This window comes from Pygocentrus nattereri, chromosome 16 (genome assembly GCF_015220715.1).
Source record: "Pygocentrus nattereri isolate fPygNat1 chromosome 16, fPygNat1.pri, whole genome shotgun sequence".
In the NCBI taxonomy this organism is placed as follows: domain Eukaryota; kingdom Metazoa; phylum Chordata; class Actinopteri; order Characiformes; family Serrasalmidae; genus Pygocentrus; species Pygocentrus nattereri.
The window spans coordinates 34,711,275-34,717,347 of record NC_051226.1 but is presented as its reverse complement, the minus strand read 5'-3'; positions in this window follow the sequence as shown (position 1 = coordinate 34,717,347).

Below are 6,073 nucleotides of genomic sequence, written 5' to 3'. Positions count from 1 at the left end.
CTTTTAAAGTGCTGGAAGTAAAGACTAGAAGACTTATCTGACAGAAAACCCCTGCATATCCCTTACAGCCTGTTAGATCAGTCTTGATGATTCTGTACACAGGCAAAACACACCCAAACTCCTCAAGCTATAACACTGTGAGTTATATAACATCAGGATCAGTTACAACATGTTAGAACATAACCAGTAGAGTGAATACAGATTGTATAGAATAATATTAAACATAGAAGATGATCCACTTGCATAGAGAAGTAGAGAGTCAATCGAAAATAGGTACAAAAACAGGAGTTTCCAAAACCGCTATAGAGAAAATTGGGATCCTAACAACCACCATGAAGACCTGGTAGAGGCTTTTAGAGGTGGACGTCTAGTTCCTATCACCAACACTGTGAACAATTCATACTCGGTAAGTTTCCCTAGAATGGAGCATTCCACACCAGACCGCTCTGCATTTTGCCCAGACAGCTTTTTGAATGATGCATAATACGTTACAAGCCAGTCGGAATAGAGGCCATTTGCATATGTCCTTAAAGGTACAGTAACAAAAACAGCCTGTTTGATTCAAAGGAATAAAGAGAGATAAGGTAAAAATAAATTTGTGAAATTTGTCCACTAACTCATCCCACAGTTTTAGAAATATCAACACCGTTCCAATTTCAGAAGGTTCGGTCTGATCAGGAATGTTGTGATTATGTACAGCTTTTTGATCCGACTTACGTTTTTCATACAAACTTCGTTAAATCAGGAGTTTTTTTTTCCTGTAAGAATGTATGGGATGAAAAACTGCAGGCCCATCTATTGTATTTCTTCTTAACGGAACGACACCGTTTCACAAACACTATCTCAAGGCAGGCCCCCAAGAACAAATTCAATGTTGTTCTGACCTGCACTCATCCATTTGTCTTTTTTCCTCATCCCTCTTTTCTTCCTTAGGCTCCAATTCATTTTTAACCCCACACAATCCCCATGATTCTTTGCCCGACAGCTACCAAACTGCATGTGTTTACTCGGTGCAGGTCCCCAAGCTCAAATCCACAATCATACTGTCCTGCACTCCTCTGTGTGTCATTTTTTCATGCCTTGTTCCTCCCATTGGGTCCCATTCATTTTCACCCCTAACCAAGCCCTATTATTTCCTTTGCATGACAGTCAGCAAACTGTATGTCCTCACAACCATACTGACCCGCGTTCCTCTATGTGTCATTTTTTCATCCCTTGTTCCTCCCATAGACTCCCATTAATTTTTCACAACATCTAGCAACCACTTGGCACCAAAAAAGAAAAGAAAAATCTGGGATATGAGGCCTTTGAAGGGCATTCTAGTCATTTTGTAGCATATTTAAATGGTTACGTTTAAGTAAACAAAGTAATTCAGAGTAGTTTGATATGAAATATGTAAATATATTAATAATGGGGAGGTACACGCAGGACATTGTAAGGCAAAATATTTTCCACGCGTGCTTTTGGATAGTAAATAATGATAATCATAAAAAAATAAACGGTTGTATATAGAACTGAGAGAAACATTGTGAATCCCTGTGGTGTTAAACAACCTTGTCTGCTAAACTAGCCACTGAGCTACAAGCTAACACAACCAAGCTAGCATTAGCATGATGCTTACCACAGTTGTGGTACAAAATAGTGAAGAAAACATCAAATGGGTCTTTATTTAGCACAAAGTGGACACCAAAGGCACTGTTTTAGCCTTTCAGCCCCAAAAAAGGAGCTAAACTGAGGTAAGATATATCCAGTATAATCCAGAGAGCCATTAGCTTTTAGCTTGTTGTCCACCTCATGTAATGAGTCATGTCGGAGTAAATGACTCTCTCCATTGTAATGATTTGAAGATATACAGGATCAATAAGATATATAGCTTCCTACCATTAATGCTAGCTAGCTAGCTATAGCCTTCTTGTGGTGGTCACCAGATAATGGATGAAAAAAAACCAAAACAAAGCAATTTATAGTTTTATAGTTTTTTTAACAATTATAGTTTATGATTTTTTTTCGGACTATTTTCAAATCTGCTCATCAGTTTGAGAAAAAAGGTCCTTATCTTTTGTTGACATTGAGAAGTGTTACAAAATAAAAGCTCCCCATGCTTCTGGACGAGTGGCATGTTAGCTTTGTTTTAGCATGTTAACTATCAGTTAAAGCCAACTGTAGGATATCTTTGATGCTCACAATGAGATGTAAATGACAAATAGGGGTTTTTACATCACTTGCCAATGATGTACATAGTTATATTTGTGTTGTAGTCATGGCGACCCCTGGTTCCTATCACCACCACTGTAAAGAAACCTGAACCATTTCGTATCAACCCACTCTGTTTACATCTCATCCACTGAATTAAACAGAAATTTAGAAAAATGGATGGAATTCCCCTCTGTCAACAGCATTGTATGTGGACATAGCATGAGAGCCACTTAAAGTTCCTAGTTTAATTTAGTCTGAGACTAGGCTTAATTTGTGTCTGGGAAACATGCCCAGAGAATAGAACTGAAGAAGAAGAGAATTATATAGCGAAAGACGTATAACTGGGCCCATATAAACTGGATTAGAGGAGCTGTGTGGCCTGAGGGTTTTCCTGAATACTAAAGGCCCAGCCTGTATATGAACCGCTGCATGAATGTTTAAGATAACAGCTGGCCAGCCTTTGACCTCTTCCCCTTAAGATTGAGTTCTTTGACCCCATAGGGTCAAAAAAAAAGAGTGTGGATTTGTAGAGCGGGCCTGTTCACCGTAACACACATCACGTCCTGCAGACATTATCCAGTGTGGAGCTTTATTTTTTAGCTGAAAATATGCACGTTTTGAATGTCAGCCAGTGGCATCCGGCAAAAACAAACAATAAACAACATAAAATCTGTGTGAGAGTAACGCAGCCGCAACCACAGTCCACATAAGTGCGGCGTCAGTGAGAAAATCTGACCAGAGAATATAGCGCTTGTCATGAACATCACATTCCACTCAACCGCTCTGCAGTAAGGAGCTAACAGTGATAATTAGCCAAGGCGCTAATTGCATATAGCTGCTCAACTCTTTCTCTCTCTCTGCCTCACTTACAAGCGAGTGTCCATCCCTGTCCAGAGGCCCAATAATGTATGTAAAAATAGAGTTTAAGATGTTACTACCTCAGCATTATGCAGTTCAGCCTCCTCGGTTTGACAGAATTCACCATTTTATGTCTTTATCAAGTATTCAGTGTTCTGAACTACAATACCCAGAATGCATTACTCAAATGCACCACACACTCTTAAAAAGACAATTCAAGGGTTCTCTATTAAATAAACACTGTTTTATGAAACGTTTTTGAAAAGGGATCTATATAACACCAAAAAGGGTTCATTTATTGTTACAAGCTTGACATTGTATCAGCAGAAGAACCCTTTTTTGGTGCTATATAGAACCATTTTCCAAGTTCTGTTTACAACACATTGTCTGTGAATCTTAAAAACCATCTCACCGTGCAAAGAACCATTTCATCATGAAATGACAAACACTGTAAACACAACATTGTGTTAAACAACCCGGACAGCTAGCCTAGCCGCTGAGATACAAGCTAACACACACAACCAAGCTAGCATTAGCGTAACGATCACCACAAATGTTTCACGAAATGAAGTGAAGAAAACATTGAATGTGTCTTTATTCAGCACAAAATGGACAACAAAGACAATGTTTTACCATTTCAGCCGCAAAACAGAAGCTAAACTGAGGTAAGATATCCATCCAGATAGCATTTAACTTTTAGCTTGTTGTTCACTTCATCTAATGAGTCACTATAAGACGATATTGCCAAAAGTAGTTAGTCTCCCATCCAACTCACTGAATTCAGGTGTTCCAGTCACTTCCATGGCCACAGGTGTATAAAGCCGAGCCCCTAGGCCTGCAGACTGCTTCTACTGACATCAGTCGTTAAATTTCCTCACTACTAAATATTCCACAGTCAACTGTCAGTGGGATTATAACAAAGTGGAAGCGATTGGGAACAACAGCAACTCAGCCACAAAGTGGTCCGCCAGGTAAAATAACAGAGTGGGGTCAGCGGATGCTGAGGGGCATAGTGCGCAGGGGTCACCAACTTTCTGTAGAATCAATCACTACAAACCTCCAAACTTCATGTGGACTTCAGATCAGCTCAAGAACAGTGTAGGGAGCTTCATGGAATGGGTTTCCATGGCCAAGCAGCTGCATCCAAGCCTTACATCACCAAGCACAATTGAAAACATTGAATGCAGTGGTGTAAAGCGCCACCACTGGACTCTAGAGCAGTGGAGACGTGTTCTCTGGAGTGACAAATCACTCTCCGATGGACGAGTCTGGGTTTGGGTTTCCAGTAAAACGGTACTTGTCTGACTGCATTGTGCCTAGTGTAAAGTTTGGTGGAGGGGGGATCATGGTGTGGGGTTGTTTTTCAGGAGTTGGATTTGGCCCCTTAGTTCCAGTGAAAGGAACTCTTAATGCTTCAGCACCAAGAGATTTTGGACAATTGCATGCTCCCAACTTTGTGGGAACAGTTTGGGGATGGCCCCTTCCTGTTCCAACATGACTGCACACCAGTGCACAAAGCAGGTCCATAAAGACATGAATGAACGTGTTTGGTGTGGAAGAACTTGACTGGCCTGCACAGAGTCCTGACCTCAACCCAATAGAACACCTTTGGGATGAATTAGAGTGGAGACTGTGAGCCAGGCCTTCTCGTCCAACATCAGTGTCTGACCTCACATGCGCTTCTGGAAGAACGGTCCAAAATTCCCATAAACACTCCTAACCCTTGTGGAAAGCCTTCCCAGAAGAGTTGAAGCTGTTATAGCTGCAGAGAGTGGGCTGACATCATATTAAACCCTATGGATTAAGAATGGGATTTCACTCAATTTCATATGCATGTGAAGGTAGAGGAGTGAATACTTTTGGAAATATAGCGCATTAATGCTAGCTAGCTTACTGTCTTTCTTTTGATATTCAAATCTGCTCAAATGAACGTGAGGAAAATAGTATTTTTCCTTTGTATCATGTTAGAACTTAATGATTTTGAGAATAAAGTGTTACAAAATAAAAGCTCTCCAACGTGGCTGGAGTATGGCATGTTGCTTTTGTTTAGCACGTTAGCTTTCAGCTAAAGCTAACTATAGGATACTTTAGCTAAGGTTAAAGCCTCGGCTTTGAGGCTTTGTATGGGATGTACGTAATACGTTTGGTTAAGCTTAAGAGTTTTACATCACTTGCCAATGGAATATCGATGTTTAATGAAAAGTTATCTTTCTACTCAAGTATATTTGTTTTACTTTTATTTTATATTATACCAAAAATAAGACAAAATGGAGCCTAGGCAGTACTTTACTGAATGGCAGTGTTAATAAGGCTACACAACACCTACGTGAGACTTTCATGACAACTGATATAAACCTAGATGGACATTTATAAGGGCTTATTCCTAAAGGCATCAGTTCATGTAACACTAGCCGAGGTGAAATGACATCAAAATGTATAACCATAAATGCCTGCATAGGTTTAAGGCCCTTTATTAAAGCATTACTGTTTTTCTTTGCAGCTCTCACGTTGGACCTGGATCTCTGTCAAGTTGTTTGGTGGCAACACCCATCATAGCATGCGCCTACAAAGAAACACGCCATTCTTGAAGTGAAGTGGGTGCGGACAGGGAATACAGAACAGCAGTGGGTGGACTTTGATTGAGAACCACTGTGCTAACTGGTTCCACTGAAGAAACAACCCTTTGATAGGTAATTTCTGGGCAGTTGTAGGCTGGAGGTTAGGGAACTGGCCCTGTGACCGGAAGGTTGCCGGATTGATCCCCAGTGCCGACAGTCCATGACTGAGGTGTCCTTGAGCAAGACACCTAACCCCCAATTGCTCCCCAGGTGCCGTGGATTGGGCTGCCCACTGTTCCAGGCAAGTGTGCTCACTGCCTCCTAGTGTGTATGTGATGTTTCACTTCACGGATGGGTTAAATACGGAGGTGGAATTTCCCCGTTTGTGGGATTAAAAAAGTATCACTTAACTTTCTCTAATATGCGGCCTTTTTACTGCCCCGTTGCGGCTCCATGACAAA